Raw genomic sequence first — 10,740 nt, forward strand, 5'->3', positions numbered from 1 at the left:
GAATTTTTTCGCCAGCAGGTGGGGGCAGAGGATGCTACCACCCTCATCGTCAGAACAGCTGACACAGCTTCCCAAACTGTTTTCTCAATAATGGAAGCAGTGCAAACCACGTGGAAAACCACACGTGAAAACAGCAGAAACATGTGCCCCATGTCGTCTCAGGGAGGAAGTAACTGCCCTGAGCAACGTGCCCTTACCCACTACGAAGCTGAGCGGCAATGTGAAAAACTACATTTCCCGGCATGCCACGGAAACCAACATGGCCGACAGGAAGCTCAAAACCCAAAGACCACGACTCCCAGCATGCTGTGGGGCAAGATCCTCAGGTCACCTGACTCTGTGGATGCCCTGGAGCCAGCCCCTGGCTTCCTCACCTGCAGCCCGACCCCCACCCCCCCACCCCCCACCCCCCACCCCCCACCCGAGGCTTTCCCTGCCCCAGCCACTCCGCCAGCAGTATCACGTTTCCAGCAGCAGGTGGCAGCATAGGGCGAAGCACAACTACTGCGCATGCACGCCGGCCCCCCGCTGGAGGTACTGCTTTTTCACCAGCCGACTCCGTGCATGCGTGGAACCAGGCACGGCTTCTCATAATGTTTTCTTGTTAACAGAAGCAGTGGGATCCACGCAGAAAACCACACGGAAACAGCAAAAAGAGGTACCCCGGTCCACTGGTGGGGAGGAAACAACTGCTCTTCCTACCTGGCTCCGTGTTGCTCCCGGCTTGGAAGCCGAGTGGCAACGTGGAACTATATTTCCCAGCATACCGCAGAAGCCAAAGTGGCCGACAGGAAGCTCGGAGCCCAAAGACCTCAACTCCCGGCATGCTGCGGGGCACGAGGCCTGGCAGTTGCTACAGCGCATGCGTATCTCCTCCGTCTGCAGTACCTCCCTTTCGCCAGCAGGTGGGAGCAGAGAGCGACGCGTCACCGCAGCGCCTCTTCGCCTACAGCACCGCTCGCTGTTCGGCCACCAGGTGACACCAGGCGCCGCCGCGCCACCCTGCTCCATGCATGGGCGGAAACAGAACGGCAGGCACGGCTTCCCAGGCCGTCTGCTCGTTAAGGGAAGCGGCGGGAGCCGCGTGGAACACCACACAAGAACGGCAAGAAAAAGCACCCCGCTCCACGGGCACGGAGGAAGTAACTGCCCATCCTAAATGGCCCCGTGCTGAGCAGCAACGTGAAACTACAGTTCGCAGCATGCTCTGGAAACCAATGTGGCCGATCAAAAGCCCGGAGCTCAAAGACCACAACTCCCGGCATGCCGTGGGGCAAGACGCTCCCAGCCACCTGACCCAGCTGACGCCCCGCCCCAGAGTCAAATCCGTGCTTTCTGATCCGCTGCCTACTACCCCAGCCACGGATCCCGCAGGACCCAGCCGCCCCAACACCCTTCCCTCCCCTCTGCCACGGACGCCCAGGCCCTCCCTCACCTGCTCCTCCGCAGCAGCCACAGCCCAGGTCACCCTCGCCAATCACTCCGTCCACGCAGACCAGCCCCAGCACACCTGGCCCAGGGAGTAAAGACAGCACAGGCCTACCCCCACCATTGCTGCCCTTGCCCCCCCCCGCAGGGTGGCCCCCACACCCAGATCACTTGTCTGTGTCCATTGGCTCCCCCATGGACAATAAACACAGGGCCAACACCCCAGCCCCCGCCCCCTCCACACCCAGGAACCTGCACCCAGCAGCACAGCCACGGCCACTTACAGTGTCCACAAACACAGAGGGCAGCACAAGCCAGAAAGCAAACTTTATTAAACTCTTACACAGGACTCCTGGGAGGGAGACTGCGGCAGAACTCCCTGCCCAGACATTCTCCCCTTCCCCTGGGGGGCTGCGGGGCTCAGGCATCCAGCAGGTCCATCCGTCCGTCTCAGCATCCATGCCCTGGGGAACAGCTGCCTCCTGCAGAAATGGGCTGTGAGGCACAGAAGGAGCAAGAAAAAGGAAAAGGGCACAAGTGGGATACAAGCAGCAAGAGAGGAACTGGGTGGACAGACAGACAGCAGGGCAGAGGGACAGAAGAACCACCCGGCGGGCAGGGAGCAGGACAGGGGTGATCGACAGGGTTGGACAGAGAGTCCAACAGAGGCACAATTGCGACAGCCAGGATGACCGAGAGTAATAGCAATTTTACTGACATCAGACAGCATTAGTTTGGGATGAAATCAGAGTTTTGGTTTTTGGATCAGAGATGACTTGGTTGAACAGTCTCTGCCTTTCCAGTATTTGAAAGGAAAAGGCATGAGGATAAGCACACAAGTATGAAGCTATTATTACCAACAGAGATGCTGGAAGTAGGCTTCTCAATATCGCTTTTGGTACTTGTGGAGTAATTGCCTTGAGTAACTAGGCAAATTAAACTAATATTCACATTTTAAAGAAAATGTACAGCATTCAAAAAGCTTTCAGGGTGGAGGGTAGCTGCGCTTCCTAAGCGTTCCCTAGGCCTCCAACTTTACATGCTATTGCACTAGGGGAACTTGGTGTGCTGACTCTAAGGAACAGTACAGAGCGTAGAGCAGAGTGGAGACACCACGGATAGGCTCTGTGATGAGACGTGGACCTGATGCTCTTATGTGCACCAAGACTGATAAGCTGCAGGTTTACCATCCTTGTGAGAAAAATCTCAATTTTCTTCAGACAGGATCTTCTGTGAGGCTATTTTATTCGTGATTGCAATGGCGAGTGTCCTGTCAATCAGGAACACATTTTAGTAAACAAATCATAACCTTTTATTCCCTATTACCCGACACCTGATCACCTCCCCTGTTTCCTCATTGGCTAAGTACTACAGGTTCACAAGCTACTCGACGCTCCTCTATACCATGTATGTACAATTTTTCTGTTTTTTCAACCCTTTAATTTCTCCTTTCTTATGTTTTGAGAACTTGTGATCTTTGTTTTACTGTTCTCACATTGCTCATCTTGTTTTTCTCAAGCTTCTACCTTATTTTGGAACAGTGAGGCCTTCTACTGTCCACTTATCTACAGGTGACCCATTCGATGATAAACTGGAGCTGATTGATACAGCGGTGCACTAAGGGTTAAGAAGAAGGTTACTCACAGGCATAGAGTGGTAACCAGGCTAGAATAAGAGGAAGTGGGAACCAATAGGAAGTTGCTAGGCTCGGACGGGCCTATAGAGGGCTATGCATGATCAAAAGGAATGCGCTAATCAGAAGTCTGTAACTACGCACGCTAGCTGCGTGCAGTGCATGTAGCTGGCTCAGAAAGTTATATAATATCTGGCATTGGAACAATAAAGGGTCTCCATTTCTCGACTATCTTGGAGTCTGTGTCCTCATTCCCTTCACTTATCTACTTAGCATTTCTCCTTATTATGACTACACAATTACCTTGGAATACAGAAAAGTAATTCTGTACTGCAAAAACACAACTTTGTTTCTCACACCCTGAGCCAACCACCTGTCATGGTTTTGACAGAACGTTGTACTCTAGTGAACTTTTGCTCATTATATCATCATTATAATACCAAAACACATCTCCATCCCAAAAGCTCCATGCCTCCAAGCTGCGGCCACCCCTCACTGAGCACACGCTCTGAATTTCTCAGACCCCTATAGCTTTAAACGAAAGCAAGAAAACTTTACAAATCATAACCAAGATATGCCTGACTAGAGTCACTCAAGCTCCACCTAAAAGGGACAGAAAATAATCACAGAATCATAGAATATCCTGAATTGGAAGGGATCCACAAGGATCATCGAGCCCAACTCCCGGCATCACACAGCTCAACCCCAAAATTCAGACCATATGACTAAGTGCACAGTCCAAACGCTTCTTAAACTCCGACAGACTTGGTGAAGCGACTACCGCCCTGGGGAGACTGTTCCAGTGCTCAGCAACCCTCTCAGCGAAGAATCTCTTCCTGATGTCTAGCCTGAACCTCTCCTGCCGCAGGTTGACACCATTCCCACGGGTCCTATCACTGGTCACTAAAGAGAATAGATTGGTGGATAATGTAAACTGGCTTAAGTGAAAGGGGATGTTAGGGAAGATACCATCACAAAAGGATACCTTTCTGACTTCCAGGATCAGTCGACGGGCTGAGCCTCTCTTCCCCCCGCACTGGGATGTCGTGGGGTAAGATTTGAATGCTTGGTTGTACCAGGCGTCTCCGTAGAAACTTAGAAATCTCTACAGCCTTTGTGCCTTTTAATGCGTTAATAGCCAGGACGAGTACCTGTGTATTTCATGTGTGCTCGCTTGCTTTTGCGGACAGTGAATTTATCGCCGGCAATTCCAAAGAACCTGTGTCCCTGTTGCTGTAATAAACTGCCCTTCGTTGCATTGTTCCTAGCCGTGACAGTTCTCATTGAACACAACTAGAGCGAGGGTGTGCTACGTTATTGGTGAATCCGTGACCGTGGTAGTTCAGTACCCCGAATCCGACCAGACCCGTAACAGTTAGTCAGCTACGCCCCTTAACGCGACAGTATTTCATAGGGAAAAACATCAAGCCTAAGATTTCTCATCCCTAAGGCCTTAGGGGGGCAGGCAGAGAAGGAACCAGAGATGCTTAGTATGTCTCCTGAGAATCACAGCTTACAGTTACTCCACATCTTCTGGTCTCACGGGATGAGGCAGAGGTATAATTAATTCCTTCTCCATCTCTCTGGAAAGAGTTTTCCTCCTATCTGTGACAAAGGAGAAAAATGTTATGGTCGTGGAAGTCGTTATACAAAGCCACACTCGGTGAATTCACTATTACAGGTAAGATCGTTTTTAATCGAAAACACCTCAGCAGCAGTGTTACCACTGCAAACATAGCGCTGCACAAAAATTCAACTCAAGATAAAGGAAAGGGCGAGCTAAAAGGACAAATGACGTGACCGAAGGCATCTGCAACAGCTATCTGGTAGATGGTTGTCCACAGCCCTCGGATTCCATGGTCGTCTTTCCTGCCAAATGAATCCTGGAAGAACAAGAAAAGATACACAACATGTCCACAAAAACTTTTGGGGAGGCTACTGAAAAGAAAAACAAAAAAATAGAAACAGCATGCAGCTAGTACGTCGGTTTTGTTAACAGAGTAACATTAACATACTAGAAATTTCCACATTCTATGTAGCCCCAAGGTGATGCTGGGTACATCCACTGATATTAATGGGGTGGCACAATGTAAGAGATAGTTAATAGACAAGGTACACCTGAGGTGCACAGATTGCATATTCCATGCGACAAAAAAGGCACAGCTTGGCACCCAGTTTGGATCAGCTTGCGTATGAGTCTGCTGATACGTGAGTATATACAGCAAGCAGAAAAGTCTTTTACTCCACAGACTCAGTTTCATTTATGTATATACATACATATACATATGTGTATGTATCTCTCTCTCTCTCTATGTATATATATATATAAACAAACAAACGTTGGGAACTTCATAACCACTTGAGTAACTATCATTAGCTATGCCTACGCTGAAAGCCAGGACTATGCCTAAGTGATTAAGTAAACACGGAGTCTTATCTGTGAAATGCTGAAAATGCCCCATAACCACTGGGGGGCTTATGCACGGTGTACATAATTTTTGCGCAAACATGCATCTTACTACACAAAGAGGAGGGGCAAGGCAGACAAAGGTTTTAGGGACTCGTCAAGACCAGAACAGCCACTGGGCAATCGCTCAGATGTGCAAAGCCCAGCTAAAACCTGCACAAATCCACCGAAGGAAGGAGGCTACCTACTTGTCTGCTTAAAATAACCTCTACAAAGAACGTATTACAAAATCAAAAACGAAACCAAACCATCATCCAGCAAAGCAAACGTCTGGAATACAATGGGCTAAAACTGACAGCTGAGGTTTGATTCTTTAGCAATTTCAAAGGTTTCCAGATCCTACCTGACTTCTCGTGGATGGTGGCGTTGCAGCACAGAAATGAGGGGAGCGGGAAGATCGCAACAGGCCAAACGCGGTGCTGAGCTCCTACAGGAGCTGGTGGGATAGCACTGACAAGAGTGAGACAGGCTGTCAGCCTTCTGCACGAGCTGAAGAAGAGGAGCGCAAGTGTCCGAAGAAGCTGTTTCTTCTCATACTTCATTTAATACACACCGTCTTTAAATCCAGGGCGTCTTCTTAGGGAAGAGATAAAGAAGTAGAGTTAGCAGCTCCAAGGACACTTCAGGATCTTAGTTCTTTCTATAGTTAGCTGCTATCCATAAAACCAAACCAGTTAAAATAGAGAGTTACATTAAAAATTCTGGATAATAACAAAAGCATGGGATTTAAAAAAAAAACACGCACAGAAAAGAGGTTAAATTATCTCATTCGTTTCTCAATTCCGCCACAAACTCTACGCTCAGCTCCTCTTAACTCACTCACCCCACTTACCCATCCAAACACAGGGCAGACGCAGCAGTTCTCATCATTCTTGGTAAAAAGACAACATTTTCATGTTTGCTGTCAAATATCATCTCTTTCCAGCACAATTTCCGGCAAGCTATGCTAATTCCTCCAGGCTTTTTAATATATGCTAGAAACTTCGCTGTTTTATCTTAATGACCATCTCGGTGGAAGTCGCCGAGCTGCTATCTTTGATTCTGCTGTCTTCACAAATACAAATAAAACAGTACTTCAGCAATAATCTATGACAAACTAGGCAATACATGCATCTACCTCTTACATAAGAAAGGAAAGAATTTGTAGACAACATCCAGAAAGTATTACCTTGTTAGATATCAGAGTGGTGGGGCAGAATGACAATGCTACACAAGACTGTACTTACACTCCTGGGATTGCACAGGTTTGCTGGAATACAAAAAAAATAAAGTAAGGTCACTATGCGGAACAAGTTCACTCACTCCATTATCACTGTGAATGACAAGAATATTTCAGTAAGCGTTCTTTTAAACCCATGGAAATTTTCAGATTTATGTCAATTTGGCTTCACGAAAACTGAAACTTGCAGTGCAAAGATCATTTATAAAAGCTGTAGCAGGTGAGCTTTTTAGGCACGGATTTTGTCACCTTTTTGGGTAATGTTCATCTCTCTCCCCCATTACCCCCCTTCCCTCCCCTCCCCTCCCCTCCCCCCCAAAAAAAAACAAGAAAAAAGATTAAAGGCCACAAACTGGGACTTCTCGGAGGTATGTCTCCATTTTTCACCTTATACACACAGTTTCTTCGCTATGCTAAACTTTCACAATGACTGTATAATAGAGTCTTACTAATATTGTTTCTGTCTGTGAGTTTGATACTACTTCCCCAAGTTGGATGAAACAAGCATTTTTCATTGTGACAGACATCAAAACAAATAATGTCTCTCGTCAGCTATGGAGTCCTGCTGGCAGTATCACCAGCTCACACAGAATCCCATCTAGTTTTTGGGGTCCACCCCATCTATCCTCAGCAGTGGGAAGTTCTTCCAGAAGCAAACAGACTGTTATTCGTTCCTCAATGGAGCTGAGGCTCTGTAAGGCTTTGCTTTTTTCTTCCCTCACTCCCTCTTTTATTTCCAAGCTTTAACTTAAAACATAAGCTTGTGGGGCTGGGGGGAATCCCCAAATCAAATCCCAGCCCCAACATCCCATAGTCCCCTACTCTCAGGCCCAGCAATCTACAAATGCACACAATGCTACAGACTGTGGTGGGCAGGTCCTTCAGGGCAGGGATGTTGTCATCTTTTCAGGTGACGTTCAGCTCCCTGAAAGGGCTGAAATACCACATCCATACTCACTTCCCCTACTTGATTCGCACAGGTGTAGTCAGAGGAACAGGGCCACACCAGCACTCCCTGCTCACAAAGCTCACTGCCTACCTCCAGGTTTGCATCGTTTCCTTGTATTACTGTTAATTCTGACACATTTCTGCTATAAAAGCATATCTCAGTGGCATTAAACAACCAAACGCGTGGACTGTGCTGTCTGCAATATTTTATCCCACACACTCCAATTATTTAATCAGCTGTTGAGCCCGTGCCTCGAGCAAGCATTTTGCTGGGTAACCATCTCCTAGTCTTGAGGGGACATGTGAGAATAATTTTTTCTTGGATAGTATTTACTTCAAATACTCCTGCAAGGCCAGTTTAAGGAATCCACAAATTCCACGGGAGGGAGGCTTGCCTAAATTGTTTCTGTCTTTCTGATAATTTGCTCAATGGAGCATTTCTCCCTTCGGTATTTCTGGGGTAACGACAATGACTTGGATTTCAGAGAAGCAAGGTTTGAAAGGATAGGTAGTATCTTGAAATAGGTCAGATTTCAGGAGTACAATCTCAATACATTCCAAAACCTAAATTCCACAATGCTGCTTCTGCAATCTGAGGGACAAACTCTTCTGCCACAGATGGGCAGGGATATCAGACCAGCGCATAGGAACACTTCAGGAGTCAGCAGAAGTGGTAATGAGAGAGCTGCATCCCTCTGTGATAGATACCTGTGTCCGAACAAGCTTTCCTTCCGCTCACAGAGGAAAAGAGCTGGCGTCCTACAAAACGTCTCGCGTCTACCACTTTGGAGTGTTCTCAGTCAGCTTGTCTGTACTTCAACTTCCCTTTGAAGGAAGTAGCAAAGTACATAAAAACCTCCTTCCGGTAGCTTGGCACTGACCTGCAAGTCAGCACCAGGAGAAGGGCTGTGTCACACTTCAGCCCGGAGAAGAGAAGGCTCTGGGGAGACCTCATTACTACCTTTAAACACGTATAGTGGACTTACAAAAGAGACAGGCAAGGACTTTTTACCAGGTCCTGTAGCGACAAGGCAAGACAAGTTTTAAACTGAAGGAAAATAGATTTAGATTGAACAAAAGGAAGAAGTTCTTCTCAATGAGGGTAGTAAGACACTGAAACAGGCTGCCCAGAGAAGTTGTAGAGGCCTCATTACTGGAGGTACTCAAAGCTGGGCTGGATGGGGCTTTGAGCAACCTGACCTAGTGCAAGATGCCACTGATCGAGGCAGGGGGGATGGACTAGATGATCTTTAAGCGTCCCTTCCAACCCAAACCACTCTACGATTACATGAAAGGAATTGCCTCCCAAGTCATTCTTGACTGACTACAATTAGCATTCTGGAAAGCCCTGCAAGCACTTGTTCATTATTTCTAGGATAATTCTTAAAGCTGAAGCAGGACAAAGTTTTGTCAGCAAAAGCCTTTCGGGAGACTACTGAAAGGAAAACCAAGCCAAACCAAAAAAAAAGAAACAGCAAGTGGCTATTACATCAGTTTTGTTAACAAAGTAACATTAACGTACTAGGAATTTCCACGTTCTTTACCCTCCACCTTTAAAAAGTCACCCAATTCTGTCAGCGTTCACCATTAGCATTCTTTAAAACTTTCACATGGACATCTGAGAAAAACATTCCAAGTCCCTGTCATCGAGGGACAAGAGAAAAAAAAATAGGGATGAGGGGGGGAAGAAGCACAGCCATTCCTTTGCTTGGTAAGGCGAGCAAAAAGCTCAGGCACTCAGCAAAAACATTCTTTGAAAGATAAAACAGAAGAAACTGCACGTTATTTAACCTCAGCTTGTCCTGGTTTCAGCTATTATAGAGTTAATTTTCCTCCTAGTAGCTGGTAGGGTGCTATGTTTTGGATTAGGATGATGCATCAACTGGGATGATGACCCCATTGACTGGGTATTCCAGGTTCACAACCTATCCGACGCTTCACAGACACTACGTGGCCTTCAGTTGCCGGCCTGTTCAATTTCAAATTTCTTTTGACTTTTTTACTGTTCGAAGTGGTAATGTTTCTTCACTGATCTGACTTGACACCGTGATTTTCACCTAGCTGCTCTGAGGAGTCCGGATGTCTGCATTTTACAAGGTTGTCCGTTAAGCTTTCTTATCACTGCGAGCCTATCTCAACACCGCATTCCTTCCCTCTAAACAACGTAACTCTGCAAAAACAACATTTTTATTCCCACAATTCCCCCCTTTTCTTCTTTATAAATTGTTGATTTTTGCAAAACTTTTCTCTGCGGTGTAATTTGGTAGATCTCTTCCTCTTCTTCACCTTCTTTGCTTTCCATCCCCTCTAATATCATCACCTTACGTGAGTAAGGTGGTGGCTCCACGGTCATTTGTTTCGATATTGCAGTTTCAGTGAACCACTGTACGAGTCCTTTTACACAGGGGATAATGCAACAACCAAGGGTCGTCAAAACTCGTGCTACTACGATCAAGGACGCAGATACGGACTCCAGGATCCCTTTCCATTTACCGAGCCAACATTCCGAACATCCCGTGACGGAAAGGCCGCTTCCTAATTACTCTGTCCATTCACTGGCAAGGGCGGGAAACCCTTGCAACGCTCCAATTACTGCGCTACCCTCAGGGTCACTATTGCTGGGCATTCAAGTGCAACAATGGTCGCTCCCGCTCACACACCACCCCCTCCCGCGCCCACCACCCCACCTCACGGCCGCTGCTCCACCGCCCGTCCCCGCCCTCCCGGGGCTCAACCCGCCGCCCTCGCCCACTCTCGAGCGCTCCGGTCGCAGCCGCTACCCCCGAGCGCCCCGCCGCCGCTGCCTCCCAGCGGCCCGTTCGGGCCCCCGCGCGCCCGATTCGCTCGGCCCCGCGCGGAATTTGCATGCCCCGCCCCCGGCACCGCCTCTCCCTCCCCGCGGCTCGCCGCCCGCGTGCCCCGCCCACCGAGCCCCTGCGCCCGACCTCCGCTCCGCGCTGATTGGCGCAGCTCGGCCTCCTCCGAGCGTTCGCCCCGCCCCTTCGTCCTCCCTCCCTCCCCTCCCCTCCGGCGTGATTTGCATGC

At 48.3% G+C, this 10,740-nt stretch overlaps 1 long non-coding RNA gene across 1 annotated transcript in view; it reads right to left on the reverse strand.

The window, feature by feature from the left end:
• Positions 1-10,359, reverse strand: part of LOC308196806 — a 32,301-nt gene extending 21,942 nt beyond the window's left edge. The window contains exons 1-5 of the long non-coding RNA XR_013952413.1: positions 8,404-10,359; positions 6,697-6,777; positions 5,872-6,104; positions 4,047-4,666; positions 1,436-1,923 (exon numbers count right to left, since the gene is read on the reverse strand). This is a non-coding gene — a long non-coding RNA (uncharacterized lncRNA). The remainder of the gene's footprint in view (positions 1-1,435; positions 1,924-4,046; positions 4,667-5,871; positions 6,105-6,696; positions 6,778-8,403) is intronic.
• Between the last annotated feature and the right edge of the window lie 381 nt (positions 10,360-10,740).

Source organism: Anser brachyrhynchus (genome assembly GCF_964034855.1).
Source record: "Anser brachyrhynchus genome assembly, chromosome: 1".
In the NCBI taxonomy this organism is placed as follows: Eukaryota; Metazoa; Chordata; class Aves; order Anseriformes; family Anatidae; genus Anser; species Anser brachyrhynchus.